Raw genomic sequence first — 18,548 nt, 5'->3', positions numbered from 1 at the left:
AATGTCTCTGAGGAGTCAGTTTTCCTTTCCTGTGTGAGGGAAGAACTCAAAGCAAACTTTGCCTCCCCATAGCCCTACTAAAGCCAGCTGTGTTCATACATAAGGAGCATTTCCTTCAAGGACAAAACAAGAGAAGTGAGAAAACACAATATCAAGAAGAGGTGACTGAGGAATTACAGGCAAGGGAAGAGTTTACTCTGAAAATATTTATTGTATTGCTAATGCATCCATTCTGGTCTGTTTTAAAATAATTGAGTGGACTTCTCTCCAGATGTGACTTTGCCTCTCATTTCTGCGTGAAGTTTCCAGGAAGATAGTTGAGAACTGGGTACATCTGTTCGTTTTCCTGCACTTCTATCCAGTTGTTCCCAAACCCTACTTGCCTTCTCTAATTACAGGTTTGTCTCCACCAGGCCCTGGGATCCCTGCTCCTCTCTGGAGCACTGTCCTTCTGCAGGCTGCCAGTAGTGTTTGCATGAGCTCTGATGGGGGAACAAAAACTCTCCCCAGAGCAGGCAGAGCTGCTGTACCAGGCCAACCAACATCCTGCCTTCTGCAAGGGAAGGAACGTAACTCTTTCCATCTCCCTCCGTGCAGCTTAAAACGATTCCCCAGCTGTCCTTCCCTATCCTGATGAAGGCACAGTACAGCTTGAACAGACAATGAGTGAATTCTACCTGCCTCTGAGCCAAAGCAAAGCTGTCTCACTGCATTAGCTCACCCAGGGCTCACCCACTGACCCGTCTGAGCAGGGGTTGTTCCTGGGGACCCACCGTGAAGCTCCCATTACCACCCAAGCAGTTTGACTCATACCCACCCACGGGCACCAGTCAGGCCTCCACTGGGTTGCTAACACAGCTCATCTCATCCTTGCTCCCCGACTTGCTGCCTCCTTTGATCAGTTTAAGCAGTGACACAGCTCAGCCCGAGCTCCACAGAGCCCGTCCCGCTGACACGGAGCAGAGCCCACCCAAACACCCCAGCGCTCCCCCACCCTCTGCACCTCTCAGCCCAGTGACTGCTGATTGCTCTGCGGGGCTGTTCCCTGCTGGCTCAGCCACAGAGATCGGCCCTGTGCTCCCTGGGCCTTGTAGAACAGGCTGATCTTCAGCCAGCAAAGAGCCCCCTTTCCTCTCATGTCCCAGGGGGTGCCCTGGCCCCTTCTGCACCCCCAGGCTGGGCACCAGCACCTTTTACACAACTCACTTCACATGTTTGTCAACCAGCTGCCAGTGAAAAAGGATTTAGACAGTGACAATGCTGGCAGGGCGTGTGCTCATCCCAAAAGCAGGCAAAAGCCACGATAACAAATTTTCTGCCTCCTTAGTTTGTTTCTATTTTTTCAGGTATTTATCTCGACTTGCTCACGTTTATTTGCTCAGTGTCACGCCTCATCATTCTGTTGGTGTTTCTGTCTCAGTCTCAAAACTACGTAAGACATTTTCTGGACTCTGCCACTCTCAGTGGATAAGGAGGAGTTGATGCTCTGAGGATGCCTTGAGGCCACATGCCCTTCCTTTCTCACTCCCTCTTCTCCTTGCTGTGGCTTGCACCACATTGCTGTCACTCTTGGGAGGTGACTTGCACTTTCACTATCACAGCCAGCCACACCAACACGAGCCTTTCTAGAGGTACTCAAAGGGACTTCTTTTTTTCCCCCAAGTCTTTGATTATATTTATTAAGATCCTATTTATTAAGAACTCTCCAGTGTCACTGCTTGTGGGTGTGGTTTGGTGATCCCAGAGCCTCAGTGTTTAGCTGGTGCTCTGAGGACTCCAAGTCCTTCCTCATTTCCTAAGTCCTTGTGCTGTGGTAAGAGCACATCCGCCACAGTGACAGCCTGGTACCTCTCCCTGCTTCCTGCTCCAACAGCTGCAACTGCTGGGGGATGACATTCCTCGTCACTGGTGTCTCCTACATCAAACCACCACACTGGAGAACCAGTACCCATTCATAAATCACTTCAGAAAACATTTGACTGGACTTGCCAGCAGAGACACCTCCACCACCCTTGGGAAGTGGCCCTTCTGTCCTACAAAAGCTTCAGATGTTTTACAGTTTCTGCACAACGAGACATCATAAGAAAGCTCCAGCTGTAAAGAAACCTTTTCTCAATCATTTCTCAAATGCACGACAACCACGATCCTCACACCTTGCCAAACAAGGGTAAGCCAAAAGAGACTCCCAAGGCAAATTCCTTAGGGACTCTGACTCCAAACTCAAAAGATGTTAGTCACGCAGAGATGGATCCCAGGGAGATGCCCAGGACAGTTTCTCCCACGTGGACTGTGTCCACCTCCTTTCAGCTGTAATCATACAGCTGGGCTGTACTGTGGCTATGTGGGGGAAGATTCCCCTTTAGGAATGACATAGGAAAGTTAAAAAAAACCTGTCAATTAATCCTCTTTTCAGTCTTCAGCCCATGAATACACCTTCTTACCTTTCTATATCCTGCAAGAGCTGGCACCAGAGAAAAAGAAACACATAACTCCATCAAACCCCCAGAATCCTCTATGCCTACCCATATTATATCCCTAAATGAATCAAAATGGTCTAGCAGAGTCTGGACCAACATTTCACATGATACACGATGACGTAAATGAAAACATTAATGTTTTTTTGGTGTTTGACACAGCTAGGTGCCTCACTTCTAACAGGTTCAGTTACTGAGGCCTGATTTTTGGGACTATCAGAAATCGTTCCAGACTATCCCTGACAAGGTAACTATCAGCACATGTCATTTTTTGCCAAGATCCAGGCTGCAGAACATTTTTAAAAGGCAGCATGCTTCCCCAGAGATGCTCCAGGAGGTGTGATGGTGCTGGTGCCAGCCCAGGTCAGTGTGATGTGATTTTCCACGGTCCCATTGAACCTGGGCACTGATCTGTGGATCGGACGTCTGTGGAAACTGTAATTATTCAAATCAGTTTCAACCACGTGCCTCTCTTCTGAAGATTGTATTAAAAAGCCACATACCACTTAGCTGTCTTTTATCCTGGGGAATGTTTCCCATGGAAAATCCCAGTCTGTGCCCAGGTATACGGATCTCATACTGAAGCCAAAGCTGTTATCACCACAGAACATGGTATTTAACAGCCCACTTCCCTTAACTCCTTAACCTCAACAACTTATTCATATCAGGATCTGACAATCCTATTCTGGGGAAAACTCAACAACCAAAATGACAGGTCAGCTTGCAGAGGACTTTCCCAGTACAAGAAGGGGGACAGGCAAGGAGAGCAGGGACAATTCTCTGCCCTAGTAAGAAAAAAGGAAAAAAAGGTGGGGAAAAAAGGGGAGATGAGAAGCAAAAGGAGAACACAATAAACTCAAAACAAGGTATCTCCAACAAAGCAAAACCAGGAGAAAAATGGAGGCGACTCTGAGGTCTTGGAGAGCTGCAGAACAAGGGGCTATGACTGTGGCTGTGAGTGTCACCTGGGACAAACACAGGGGACAGGGAGCCAGGGAATGCCAGGGGACAGGGAGCCAGGGAATGCCAGGGGACAGGGAGCCAGGGAATGCCAGGGGACAGGGAATGCCGTATCTCAGCTGCCGGCAGATAAAGCCCCAATCTACAAGGACGAGAATGCCTGAGTACCTTCCCCCTGGAACCGACTGCAATCACAAATTCTAATCAACACACAGACAGGAGCCCAGCATGTCATCTGTCACGTCTCCAAAGCTCAAGGAAACCCCCCTTTCCTCTGCCTGTATCAGAGAGGGACAGGAAGATTCCCTCATCCTCTCTGTGTGCCTTTCCCTCCCCCTGTCCCCAGCTCAAACCATCCCTGCAAGAAGTTTCCCTCCCCACGAACTTCTCCATTGTCTTGGATGCATTGTTTGCAAATGCTCCCTAAAAATGCTTTGTAAAGTATCTATATTCCTGTTTCAGGTTTTTCCACATCCCTATGTAACACCTGGAGTTTATCTCGTTACCTGTCAGATAGTGATAAACCTACTGCATGCAACCCCTGACTTATCATCCAAGATAAATACCATTTGTCTTGTAGCTGCCATTTCTTTTCAAATCCTGCCTTGCACAGCTGCATTTGGAGTGGTAACAAATTACTTACTTTATTTGGGCTTGAAATGTGTAGATTTTCAAAAAATAAAAATCAAAACCACATCAGCAAGAGCCCCAAAATATAAGTAAAATGTCAAGCATGGCCTTCCTGACACTAGATTTATTGCTGCTTTGTGGGCAAGGAAGCTCCAGGACTGCTGTGGCACAACCTCCCTACCCCATCCCTCCCGTGCCACTGCAGCTCTCCAGCCACACCAGGCACGGGGTAGCCAGGTTTGGGGTGATTTGCTCCTTGCAGAACACAGACTGAGGAGTAAAAGAGATCCTACCTTCGCTCACTCACACATACCAAACAGCTGCACTGGCTGAAGCACTTGCAAATGCTCTTTGCAGATCATCTGTGGTCAAGATGAGGAATGAGCGAGAGCAAAGGAGGTTTCAGCTGGACATCAGGGTGTTTCCTGCTCGCCTGGAAAGCAGGGGGTGTCTCCACAGCAGGTCTTTAGGAGCAGCATGGAGAAAGAGATGTCAGGAATGGCAAGAGCAGAGCTGATGCTGCCTCTGGGCAGAAGCCTGGATCAGATGACCTCAAAGTGCCTCCTAAGGATATTTTTCATAATTTAGAATTGTATGTGCCATCTGTCCATTCTGATCTACAGAGATTTACTGCAGGGAAAAAAAAAGTGCAATACAACCAGTAATTATTCCTGATACAGATGAAACCTTTGGGATGGGAGAGGCATCTTCTGACTCTGAGGGAACTGAAGCCTTCAGAAGTTAAATCACCTGTGTATCTGCCCAGAACCTCCTACCCTCCCAAAGCAGAATGCTGCCAGTTCTTTACCTCCTAACAGACCAACCCTCAATATTCAGCTACAAAAGCACCTCATTAAGTAGGCAGCTTTCTCTGCATCTTTCAAATCAGCAGAGAGGCAAGGAACTGGTGCTGCTGTGTTCAAGTAGCTTCACCGAGGCTGTTCAGGTGCACTGATGCAAAACCTGAAGGTGGTCCACGAAGCAACCAAGCCTTCTGGTCTTAAATACCCAGAGAAAGGGAGTAATCCTCCACTGACTTGTGAGAATCCTCCCTGATTCCTTGACACACAACTCAAGATCTCTTTCCTGGCTTTTACTTTAAAGTCCAACAAAAAATAAAGGTTTAATAGCCCATCTCCATTTGCAGATGGAAATCACACAATAAAGAACAGCTTTGAGAGTTAGTCCTATGCAGATCAAATGAGACAGCGAACAAGAAGACCTGAAAACTGTTCAAACTGAAGACAAGAACAAACTGTGGAAAAAACTTCAGAACTCAGAGAGCTTTGCCACATTTTACCTTGTCCCCTCTCATGTGGGTGGAAATGTCAAACCAAAGCAAGGAGCTGAAGCATAGTGAAAATGGTGGAAAATCTGTGAAACCTTAAACATCCTGTATAGACGAGATCATGCAGCCATCAGTCAGTCAGACAGGCAGAAAGGAAGTGGTAAAGGGGGAGGTTTTCCCTCCACACAAGATGGAAAAGCATCCAGGCCCAAGACTGAAGGGGGACAGGACCCTACAGAGAGATAGGACTGAAAGGAAGAGTGAAGATTCAAAGCAGTACCTCCAAACCTTCTGCTGGGCTGAGCCTTCCCCAGTAGTTCTCAAGAGGGCTTAGCCACATGGCTGTACATGAAATCCATTATTGAAGATTAAACAAGAAAGATGAATGGCTTTCCAAAGTTGATTACATCCAAATGCAGTAGCACCAGCAGCCCTGATGGAAACATCCTATTAAAATATCAGCAAAAACAGAAATGCAAACATGGGAGATCTGGCAGGAGGCTTTAGAGCTCAGAGCTCCAGTGCCTTTTGAACTCACTGATAGAAGGACTGAGGCTAAAAATATCATTACTGGGCCAACATCCCCTGACCTGGTACAGGGTGATGCCCATTCTATTTCTTACGTATAAAAATACATATGGAAAGGGATAGATTACGTGCGTGTGAAAATGACAAACGTCCCACGTGAAAGGCATTAAAAAGACCTGCTGCCTCTTATTTTCACACCCTAGAACAGGTCATTTCTATTTTATATACACACATACGTGTTTGCAGTTTGTACCCACATGTTTTCTCTACAAATTCAGAGGTTCACAGGTCTCCTGGTTAATTCAGAACTTAATCCATTTGCCATATTAGACAGGATTTCATTTCCATAGGTTTTTGAGATATGTGATTACATTTACATTAACCTTTTTTATTGAGATTCGAAATAAGGTATTTCCTCCACAGATCTAATTCGATTGAAATATTTCTCACATCCCTGATGGTCACTTTATCCAATCTTTTTCTCCTTCACTTGGGCAATACGCTGTGGGGGTGTCTCTCTAACAGCAGGAGGTCTCTAACACCGGCCTTTCTCTCTGTTAGTTTCGCTTCTGCAGAAGAACGAATTTATCAATTACTCCAGTTCTTGAGTTACACGTGTCTAAGACTTACCAGCCTGATAAGGAGCCTGAAAACAAATACATCCAAAGATCGAGTTATCTAATAGTTGGCCATCTGCTTAGGAAAATAATTTTAAGTAGTTACAGCAATTCTATTAACTCTATTTACCAAGTGAGTCATGTTGTTCTCTTCAAGTTAACCCTTCCCGTCTCTCTGCGGGCTCACTGCCCCAGGCAGTTTTGGAAGAGGGTGCTCAACCACCTTTACTAGTTTCAAGCTATAGCAAAGCCTGCAGTACCGCTGCACTCGAGACACCCCAAACTCGTACTGCACCAGGGCAGAAAAGAGCATTAAAGCAGCCGCGGTGCCTCTGGGCGACTGTTGGACTACACAAACGGCCGTGCAGAAAAATCTCCGCCCAGGAGCATCCCCGGTGAGGGCACCGCACGCCAGCACTGACACAGCGGGAACGCACCTGCTGCCTCCTGCTCCCGCCCGGGATGGGCTGCCGGCACCTCCATGGGGGCAGCTCACCCTGCAGGGCTCCAGAGCCTGCGTGCCAGGGCAGAAAGCCTTCTCCGCACATCCTCCCAACGGCTCTGGACACAACCGGCACCTTGCAGCCTGTTCCGCTGCCCTTCACCTGCCCTCTCCGCCCAGCACAGGGATCCCGGGCCCCCCTGTGACGGGCAGCTCACTGGGTACCAGTGCTGAGAGCTCCCGGGCACAGCCGAAGGGACTCCGCTCAGAAACTTTCAGCCGCTTGGCAGCGATAAGGCAGGATCGGGGCTTTCGGGGGTAAGGAATGGGATAAGACTGCGCACAGGTTTAACGCCACCTTTTCAGTGCCCTTTTACCCTTAACAAGACTGTGAAATGAATAGAAACCTCCTTCGGAAACACTTCAGAGAAGTTTACAGGATGCAGGGTGCTCCTGTGGAATCACTATTTTATGATTAAGCACAAATATCAGTCGAAGGTTGGAGGAGGACTGGGTGCAGGGAGGCAAAGTCCAGCACCTGATGTTTGAGGGAAGATCCGTGGAGCAAACATCTTGGAGCGCGGGGGTGTGTCGAGGGACTGACAATTGGGAATCAGCACGGCATGTAAAGCACCGGCCCCACGGGGGAAAAAAACACCCGAGCCGGGGCAGGAGAAAGCGGTGGCAAGGCAAAAATCGCCCCATCTTGGGGCTGGGGGCTCGGCAGCACCGAGAGGGCAGCCGGCGGCCACTTTTGAAATTCGCGGGAGAGGCAGGACAGGGACCGGGGCTGCCGCGAACGCCGCGGGGGAAGCCGAGCCGCCCACCGCGGCTCCGGGACCGGGGAGCGCCGCGCTCGGGATGCTCCAGCGGGACGAGCCCCGCAGCCCGCCCCGGCCGGGGGGTCCCGCTCCGCCCCGGGAGCCGCACACGGGGAACCCGCCGCCCCTCCCCGCGGCCCCGCCGGCATCACCCACCTGCGCTCGGGGCGCCGCTCCGCTCCGCCGCCGCGGGAGCCCAGCCGTGTGTCGGGGCCGGCGCTGCCCCGCGGCCGCCCCGCTCCGCTCCGCTCCCTCCCCCGCAGGACGCGGGGCCCGCGGCTCCCCCTGCAGGGCGGCACCGGCGGCGCGGGGCGGGCGCGGCGGGGACGGGGACAGGGACGGCTCCCCCCGCTCCCGGCACTGCTCCCCCGCTCCCGGCAGCCCCGCAGCTTTACCTGGCGGCCGGCGCAGAGCGGGCACCGCGGGGCTCGGCGCCTGCACGGCCAGCCCGGAGCAGCATCGCGGCTGGAGGAGAGGCGGACGCTCACTAGAGAGTCCTCGCTCGCCCGTGAGAGACCTGCGAGTGACCGAAGCGGGCTTTGACTGGGCTTGATCTGCATACAATGAAAGGAGGAAAAAGAGGAGAGGAGAAGAAAGGAAAAGAGAGGAGGGCTTTCTCTCTACATTGTTTTAAGCATCTACTTCTTTCCAGGCTGGAAAACCCACCCAGCGAGGGGAAGCGTGCAGCTGTACCACAGAGGGCTGTGGTGGCACAGTGCAGTGCTACGGGGGACAGATCTGGTCACACACACAAACTTCACTTTCTTCTCTGCCTAACTGCCATTACTACCTCCGGAAAGGAGCCCCTGTGCAATACTGCTCGGGAAGTGTTTGGGAGTCCTCTGTAGAGGTATTAAATACTTGACAGAAGTTTCACATTCCCACCGGGGAGGTGGTTGTGGATGCCACCAGCACACACACACATTTCCTGCCCATGGTGTCCCTGGCCAGCTCCTGCTCCTCCAAGGAGCAGACCTGGGGACAGCCGTGACTCATCTCACAGCAATCCTGAAGCAGGGAGAGAACCTCCCAAGAATTTGATCCTGCTGCTCTTTCTGGATATCTTCTAAGTTTTCTAATTTCTACTTTTCAGCTTCACATCTTAGCAAGCCATTTATCTACACACTCCTACTGGGTGGGCATTGCAAACAGGAAAACCCACCAGCGTGACTCCACAATTCCCACCAACTCCATGGCAGGTCCCAGCCTCTGACAAACAGATCCATCTCAGTGACAGCCAGCACAGGCCCCTCTGCCACAGCTTGGATTCTTGTGCCACGCAACAAGTTTTTATTCCAAGATAGGGTTTATTCCCAGAGGCGGTTTGCTCACACCACCTTGGCCAGAAGCATTCCCGCATTGCTGACCCCCAGCACCAGCTCACCCAGCCTTTCCCAGCAGCAAGAGCACGGACGATGCTTTACCTTATTGCACTGCAACGAGACAGCAGGAAAGAAATAGCAGAACTGGCACCAGCCCCTTCAGCACCAAGATCAAAACCAGTGAGCATCTAAGCATTAAAAATTTAGCCCTGGCAGCAGCACATGGCACCTGAGCTGTCCTCCCCTGCACTCTCACCCAGCCGGAAAGGAGGCAGGATGGTACATGGGCTGCCTCAGCCACGCAGCTGGGAACTACAGAGCGGAGTGGAGGCCAGAGCGCCGCTCCAAACACAATGGGAATCCTCCCGGGAGAAAAAAAAAAATCATTTTTCCCAGGAAGTTACAGAAAAAGCTGGAGTAATTTACCACACAGTGACATGTAATGGTTTTAAGGAACACATACATTGACTAGCCAAGAGAAAAAAGCAAAAGCAGGAGATTGTGAGAAGTTTAGGAGCCTCATCAAAACACGCTGCATAAATGACAGCTTTAGAAATGCCACCTGCCCACGTGAAGTTTACCAGAGCTTTTTGAAAAATACTGGCAGTAGGAGTCGGGCACTGTTGGTGTCATGGTCTCACCTGTGCCCTGTAGTACAAGACATGGTGTTTTCCCACTCCTAGTTGATACTCCATGAAATTTTATGCCGTGCAATTGTTTTTGGACTAGAGGGGCAGCTCACAATCAGCTGCCTGCCAGGCTCTGCTGGGTCTGCTCAGTGTTGCTCCTCTCCAGGGCAGTGTTTCCTGTATTGTAAAGGTTGCCTCTTATCTTTGAGGATCTGGGCCAAATGACTCTCTCCCACTGAAATCAATGAAAGCTCTGACTCCAAATACTCTTAAGGAGCAGGGATACAGTTTCTAAATATGATTTTGTTCCTGAACACATTAAACCCAAAGCTGTTTCAGTCAATCCCCTTTATTAAGCTGTCAGGTCCCATTCTCAACACATCATCTTGCAAGTTTCCCAGATCACAGATGTTGATCACTGTATCTTTGAAGGACCCCAGAAATGCTTCACTGGATGTTTCTTTTCCCAGTTGTAACTCTCTGATTTTTGCAGCTGACCAGTTTTAAGATTAATGTACACTTGGTTTTTTTTTTTTCAAATCAGCAAGTCATAGAAGATTCAAAGCAAATGTCTAAGTACTTTCACAGGACTGGCTGATAATGGCCCCCTGAACAGCTTCTAATGTTTCTTAGAAATTGCTTTTTGTTCCATAAGAGCATTCTAATACCACTACCAGAAACACCAAACCACTGGTTCCTTCCCCCACCAGCCATTCCAGTTTGGATGGCATATCAGATCCCCACTGTCACCTACTGATTTTCTCTCTGCAGTTGGGAATTCTGCAACATTTCAAGATGTTAAAAATCCCTACTGACATCTCCCAGAGCAACTGAGCCAGATCTTCTGTGACTTTTGCATGCTCATTTCTCACTTCTGCACAAGTAAATATGTTTACAATGAGCAGCTGCTGTTTTATGTCCTATTCAGCAGTTGGGTAGGATAACTTCCATTACTGTAGTAAGATCTGAATAGATCCATTGCCTTTCCTTTGAACTAAGAACCTAACTGGCTTTCCGTTGGCTTTATGCCATTATCCCTGTCAAGTATCAGATCATATTTCTACTTGTGCATATTCAGTGCGTATTGTTCTTACCTTGTGCTCTCCCTTTACCACTGGCCAACAATGACAGTAAACTAACAGTAGGGAACACAATCATCTTTTATATTTTTTTATGTGTTTTTATAATATATGCAGGGGTGGCAGCACAAGACAGCTTTAACTTCCCTTCCCTTAGTCACTCATGAGGAGTAAATTGGCATTTCTGTGACTGCTGTGGCCAGGCACACTCTGAGAAGGGGCTACATGAAGAGAAAGACTGAAACCACCTGGAAAGTGAGAAGCTTCCAGCAGCCTCCATAGCCATGGGGAGGTACTGCCACACACTCAGAGCTGGCTGGGAACTGAAAGAAGTCCAGCACTGCAAGGAAAGAAATCTTCCCCTGTAGAGCCAGGAAGGGCTTTCTCATTCCTGAAAAGCAGAGCTGCAGTAACACACTGTTCACTATCTAACCTAACAAACCAAACTCCTGCATTTTGGGCAGCTGAAAAGTAATGATAACGAGTCTATTTGCACTTCTCAGACTTAGTAACTGAGCTCAAGGATTAAACTCTGGAAAGCCCATCTAGAATAACCCTTGAAATGCTTCCCTCAAAAAGGTGAGAGCAAAGTAAATAAAAAACTCACTCTCGAGACCTACTGTGAAACTCACCCCTCTCTTTGATGATTCTGCATGAGCAACAGCCTGGGCATGTCAGTGATGCCACTGCAAACACAGGACACACTCATAACAGTGAGCAAAATCACCCTGCCACCCTGCTTACCAGAAAGAGCAGAAAATCATACCTAAGTACTGAGGCTTCCATGTGAAGGGCTAAAAATTATCAGTTTGCCTAGAACAAAATCTGGAGGAATTAATGTGGTTTTTTAAATAGAAAAAAATTATTTCTGTCTTAAGAAAGTGATTAACACATTATCAGTTTTGGACCTGTCCTTTGTTGTGAAACTTTTACTTCTAACCATACTGATTTAGCTGGTATGTGCAAAATTGCATTTAAGGGGTGCACATGTTGCAAAAAAGCATCAAACTGAGTATTGCATTAGCACATATGTTCAATGTTGTTAAATAAGACACTTAAAATGGTGTGCTCTGACTCGTGTGTAGTCTCATTCTCACAAATATTGTCTGAATCTTCTTAAAAGCAATGCAAAACTGTGCAAGTCTAAGGGAAGGGATGAGGGCAAGGTTACTTGAGTCCTTTGGAAACATCAGCAAATCCTTCAACATTAAAGACATATGTATATATAGAAATAAAAATACATATGTGTGTATATATATACACAATTACTTCTCTCCCATTGTCCAACATAAAATACCTGACAGCATTTTTAAAATCAACACTGGGAAAAGAAGCTAGATTTTCTGAAGGGTGTCTCCTTTACCAAAGTTACACATGCAAAATCTTGCTGGAAATGCCCATGGCCAACACCATAATGAAGGACACTCCCCTGTGTCAGAGACCAAAGCCTTCACACAAACTGTTCAATTCCAGCACAGGGGGAGTTCAGCTTTTACCCAGGCTCAAGGAAAAGAAGCTAAAGTCAAGGTAAGATTTGTCCTCCCAGGGAAATGCAAACCATGTCCCCAGCACTGCCATTTGCACTCGGGTCAGGAACAAAGGAAGGATTTGCAGTAATTTCATGTCAGGAGTTGAACACTGTCCGTAAAAGGCACTGCCCAAACAGACTGTGGCTACATTTCTCTCAATGCTATTCAGTATGACAGACTAGGAGATGGAATTCAATCTAAATTTAAGCACTCTCTATAAACTATTAATAGAAGAAAAACTGGTAGCATGAATCATCATGTGGGAGCTGCAGAGCAACAGCTAAAATATATAGAACTTACCTTTACACAATAAATGAACTGTTGGAGTCGCAAGGCCCAGCAGAAGTCAGTTGATTCTTCTTCACTTGCACTATTCTCATTTTATTCTGAGGAGCAATGAGAGGGCAACCTTTGTTTAACTTGACAAAATACACATTGTGTATAACCAAGCTTTGTCACAACACAAATTGGAGACAAAAAGTAGCCACTGACGCTGCTCCCCACCACTCCTTGCGAGGGAATAGCGTGTGATGGAAATGTTGGTGCCAAATGACAGAACTTCAGAGGTCTATAAAGTCAAGTTAGTGTTTTAGCACCCTGTTCCAGCGCCTGTGTAAGAGCTGTACCCGTGGCCAAGAGGGAAACGGCAGCACAAACCCTTCCTTTTACACCTTTCTTCTCTGCAAGGACGACAACCCAGCTGCATCAATTCGTTGGACCAGAGGGATGTTTTGCAGCTCCTGAACTGCAAAACTGATCCTCCAATGTTGTGATTTTGCAGAGACAGCCCTGGCTTTGTGCAGTGCAGGCTCTACCCAGGGCTGTACCCCAGTGCAGCCCACGGACTCCGAGCGTGGCCCCACCGAGACACTCAGCCTTAACTCAACACAGTGGCATTTCGGTGCTCTGTGAGATATTTATTTTTGAAAAATATGATATTGTCAACAGCTCCCTGAAGTTGTCTCCAGACTGTTATGTCTCCTTCTCAAGTTTCCTTCATTTTTAAGAGCTTAACTTTTAGGCTTCTGGCGTGAGGAAAGAGCCTAAAATGGTTTAAGAAAAGGACATAAACAAGGGAATGAGTATGCACAGCACTGGAGAGAAGCACAAATATTTCCTCACGCTATATAATCAATGCAAGTATCTAGGAGAAAAAATACTGTGATAAGACACTATTGTGTTCAACCCTGTTTTCGTAATGAGGGTAAGAAGGTGCCAAAGAACTGAAAATCCCGAAGGGCAAAGAAGATTTAAAAATCGACATTGTGTTTTTCAAACAGGGCATTTCATATAGAGAAATTCAGTTCTACAAACAGGGTTCAGTTAAACCATGGTGATGCAGAGGACAATAGCAGGCAAAGACTTATAAAAACTTTAACTTGGGTTAGGATTGATGGCATCAATCCCTCATCTACTTTTTTAAAATTCATGGATTTTTTTTTTTTTTTCTAAACAAAGACTTGCAGGGGAGAAGTTTGAAAGCAACTCTTCTAATAGAAACAAAGGTAATAGAAAACACTTAATTATGACATTAGAAATGTTCTAATCTTGAGGTGCCAGGCACAGAGACACTAATGCTGCCACACTTGCTACAGGAAAGAAAGACTTCTCTTTTCTGACATGAGTTTACTACACTACATTTCTAAAACAGTTATAAATCTTTTTTGAGAACTGGAAAGCGTTTTCTCAAATCTGTAATTCAGGGACAATATTTCACCTCAAGAAAGGAGAAGCAAGACATTGTCTTGCAGAATAACATCATGAGACAAAGACATTTCTGGACACACAAAACCTCAAGAAAAAAGACTAAAAAATAAGCAGGATTAAAATATCTGTACTAGCCAGTGTATTTCAGAACAATAATTAGGGGCTCAATCCAAACCTCTGGATCTAATTTATTCCAGAGCACTTGAAATCAAAGCTCTAAAGGAACAGTTGAAAACAGTTACCATCCAGGATGACTGAGACCAAACCAGATTTAAGGTGTTCTAATCTTTGTTTTCTCTTGGAACTTTTATTTTTAGGCATCTGCTTTAAATAGTCTGAACTATTCTATGGATTAAGTGCCCAATCCCTCTCCAGCCCAACTCCTTCAGAGACAGAGAGGGAGCGAGCACACAATTACCTTACTCAGAATAATTCTGCTCCTGCAATGTAGGAAGGAAGTTGCCTAAATGGAACATATTCTCTGCAGTTCCCTTCTCCAGGACAATACAGGCTAAGCAGATGCCTCCAACACGTCCCTGTTATCTCAAATACTCACTGTCTTATCACTCAAAGCCCTCTGGGGGGAGATACTGGGAAGTGTGCTGGGGTAGCAAGAGATATGGCTTCCAAAAAAATCCTGAGGTTATGTGCACACAAGCCACTCGCACACACTCCTCATCCACAGCAGATGGACCTCCCCAGATACTTCCTGTAACACTCCTGAAAAACCACAGTGCCAGAAATAGCGTTGAAATAGTTCCTTTTGTAGCGGCTTCGCTCAAGAAAACAAACACATGTTCTGCTACTTGCAATCTTTATTTCAGGAATAATTAAGAAGAAAACATGGCAACATCGGCAAATTGAAGGCATACATACTAAATACTCATACAGAATACATTATGGAGAAAGTAAATGCCCAGATCTTTAGTGGTCCTTGCAAACTAAAAGCCTATTGGGTCCTCCAAAAGGTTTAGCTTAACACAGGCTTGCTGACTTCTTAAGTTCCAATGATTAACAGCTTGTGCCTTTCAAACCTGAAATGAAACCAGGGTGAAATACAATTGGAACATCTGTCCAAGTTCCCCTCAAACCTGTATTTCTCAGCTCTAACCAGAAGCAAACAAAATGTTTTTTTTTCCTCTTTACCATTTAAATAAATACACCAATACACCACCCTAAGTACTCAAGACAAGCACTTCTTGAAACATGTTCCATTTGATTCAGGACCCAAAGTACATATATGTACACACACATTAATACATGTGTGTGTGTTTATATATGTACCATTATACATTTATGCAAACCCTCTCTATGTAAAATGTCCATACATGTCAATGTGTGTGTGTGTAAACTATTCAAAAGGGTTCTGGGGAAAAAAAGCAAAGTACTCGTTGTCTAGAACAAGAATTACTAAACCCACACGTAAACTGACATAAAACAGTTGTGTTTCAAGGAAGAGTAAAACCAAAACAAATCAGAAAAGCTGGATGGATGAGAAGAGCTTTTAAGAATCACTGATTTTCACATCATCTTTAAAGGCCATGGAAAATGAGCTTTAAATTAGCTGTTTAGGAGATATTGTTACTGGCTGCAGTGTCATCTCAAACAAGGTTAGTCCTTATCCAATATAGTGCTGTGAAGTCAGACTGAGACATCAATACAATTCTGTTCTTTCACAAAGCCCAAAGTTGATCCCACTGCTCTGTCAGTTCTGCCTCACACCTGAACTGAAAGCACCCTCACCCAGGGGTGGAGGTACCAATTAATGCCCTTCTGATTCTGATCGGGAGAGTTGCCCAACATTAAATGGGATCACTGCCTTATTTCAGACACATTGAACAACTCTTGATCATTACTGACCTAAAGTGAACTTACAGTCTGGAGGCAAACTAGTCTATGCCTTGTTTAGTAGTGTTACTCTTTCTTCCCATCAGATAACACAGAAAAAAACACTTCTGTTCAAAAAAACCCTTCAGATATATATAAAAGTGCTACTTAAAGACATAAAAATTAACCTTACAATACACATAAAACCAAAAGTTTCTAACAAACTGAAATGTTGTAAGTTACAAGGATTAATTACTTGAGTATGTTACACGTACTTGTGCCCTCTTAGCTGAACTGAGTCCCAAGTAACCATCCTAAGTGAACATATGCAAAAACTGGAAACCATTGAAAGCCTCCAGAGAAATTTCAACAATGGAACAAAAAAAAAAAAAAAGAAAAAAAAAAAAAGAAAAGAGAAAAAAAAGAGCCTCTTTCTCCCTGTTTGTTGAAACAGAGTTTAAATCACAGCTGGACTATTCCATTATTGCAAGTGCAGTCTACAGTGAGAACAGGTCAGTTCGTGATCCATGGAATCAGGACTGCCAATGGCTCCTCTGCAGCAGGAAATGTCCACTGGGCTCCCTCACTACCATATAAATACACCAGTTACATGCAATTAAAATAATACATAGATCACGAGGGTGAAAATGCACTGAATACATTGCTATGCTGGGGCAGAGCTGGTTTTAAGCCTTGGCTTCCCCAAACAACTTGCTTATATTCTAGAACTATGCAAAATACAAAAGCCTTAGAAAAGTGCAACAAAACTAGCTTCATGACATTTTCCTTTCCATTTCCATAAATACAATCTCATAAAAATATTATTAAACAGAAGCATACTTCCCAGTGGAGAACTAACGTGCCACATTTCAGCCCTCAGTAAATGATTTTGCCTAAACTGAAACCCCCTGAAAATAGGGGATTAAAATGAAAACAGCTTAACTGCATGAGGCTGCTGGAATACTCTGCCAGAAGTTTACCCTACTGTTCTGCATCCCCAAGTCCTGCTGGAACTGATGGGAACTTCATGTGCAACTCTGTGGCAGACAGTGGCCTAAGGGTAAGGAATATTCCAAGTAAAAGCTAATGTCAGTTGGAAAAAAGTCATCTGGTATTCATTCATAGGTTTTACTGAAGTTTCAGAGTGAGGAAATAATTCTAATATCACAGAATGAATTAACTCCAGGAGGGGAGGACAGTGACTTTGTCAAACTGGGTTCAAGGGTGTTGCATCCCAACAACCGGTAAGCATAGCAAAAACACAAGGACAGAAAAGACACTCGCATCAATTAACAGAAATCAGAACTGTACAAACCTCCATCTTTTCAGTTATTTAGCATTATTTATCAAAAAGCATACTTGCTACGTATTCCAGATGCTTCACATCTTGGCTTTGATAATTATAGGGTGTCCTACAACACTGATGCTGAAATCAGGGAGTACAACAAAAGAAACTTAGATTAAGGAAGGACTGGGAATGCCCAGCAAGTGACACTGTCATTTAAAACCCATCCAGCCACTCTCCTGTGAAAGCAGAAACACTATTAGAGATACTTTTCCAAACAGGGACAATTAAATGTATTAAAAGATGTCTATGTTTTTGCCAGTCAATACACACTAACTCAGGAAAGCATGTCCAGAACTCACAGATGAGGAAGACACTTTAACAGCACTTCTCACCAAATAATTTCTCAAACTGGTTAATAATACTGAGCACTCACACACTAATGTAGCTTAAAGAAAGGAACTGCAGAAATAGAGCTTGGCAGAACGTAAAAATAAAACAGAAATAAATATTTACTAACTCAAGGGAAGGACCACAAACAAACTATACAGTTAACTCAGTCTGTACATGAACATTACTTATCTTAAAATCCTCTTTCTAGGTTACCTCAGCAAGACCATTACTCACAATAGGTAAAAAATAGCATAAAGGTGTACAACTGCATTCCTTCCCAGAAGAATTTAGCCCCTTAACAGCCCCTGCTTGCTGCACCTGCAGTTCAGCTGTGGCTGTGTTAGTAACGAGAGGCAAACGAGAAGTAAAAAGTCCCCACAAATCACATGAACACAGTTTTAAAGGCTTCACTTTAGCCAATGCATAGCTTCACAGCAGCCATCCCAGGGGGCAGCGCTGGGGGATGCTGTCACACACCACCTGAACACCAGACAGCCTTCCCACACCAGGGCACAAGGACACAGAAAATAAGAAAAACACCCAGAAGTTCTCCAAATCTCCAACTTCCCCGACAATCTTACTTAAAATTAGGGTGTCATAAAAATTGTGCCCTGGGCCAACCTGGTAGAGAAACAGAGAGAATGGAGCGAAAGTCATTTTGTGGTGATGCAAAAGAATCCAAATGCCTGAAGTGCTGAATCATGGAACTGAAAAAACAGGTAAGAACTTAACACTGAGATCAGTGACAGAAATGAGTCTCCAATGAGAATTTTTTCTGTCACAGCTACACAATTTATAAGGCAGATCCTCAGCAGTTTAAACCACTGTACTGCATCATTATAGCAAGGGCCCAATTTATTTCTCCTTTAGAGTGTAAAACCAGAGCACAACTGCTGCCAGAGATATTAATGTGAGTTTAAACCAATAAATTAAAGGCAAGTTCATTTAGTTCTGGCAAATTAAGGGCCTCCTAAACCATGACAATGGACATTACAGGAAAACACAGAGTGGAGATAT

General features: G+C 45.6%; 1 protein-coding gene across 2 annotated transcripts in view; it reads right to left on the bottom strand.

The window, feature by feature from the left end:
• Positions 1 to 12,679, bottom strand: part of ADORA2A (adenosine A2a receptor) — a 30,610-nt gene extending 17,931 nt beyond the window's left edge. Inside the window, exon 1 of one of the 2 annotated variants that reach the window (XM_027892071.1) lies at positions 12,620 to 12,679. The gene's annotated coding sequence lies outside the window, so the exon portion shown is untranslated. Of the gene's footprint in view, positions 1 to 7,916; positions 7,958 to 12,619 lie in introns of those variants that run through there. The other variant, XM_027892072.1, reaches the window with a different exon arrangement.
• Between the last annotated feature and the right edge of the window lie 5,869 nt (positions 12,680 to 18,548).

The sequence above is a fragment of the Empidonax traillii genome, unplaced genomic scaffold, assembly GCF_003031625.1.
Source record: "Empidonax traillii isolate 1590-97213 ecotype Southwest subspecies unplaced genomic scaffold, ASM303162v1 scaffold338:size1951571, whole genome shotgun sequence".
In the NCBI taxonomy this organism is placed as follows: Eukaryota; Metazoa; Chordata; class Aves; order Passeriformes; family Tyrannidae; genus Empidonax; species Empidonax traillii.
The sequence above is the reverse complement of the archived record's forward strand: the minus strand, read 5'-3'. Positions and strand labels throughout refer to the sequence as shown.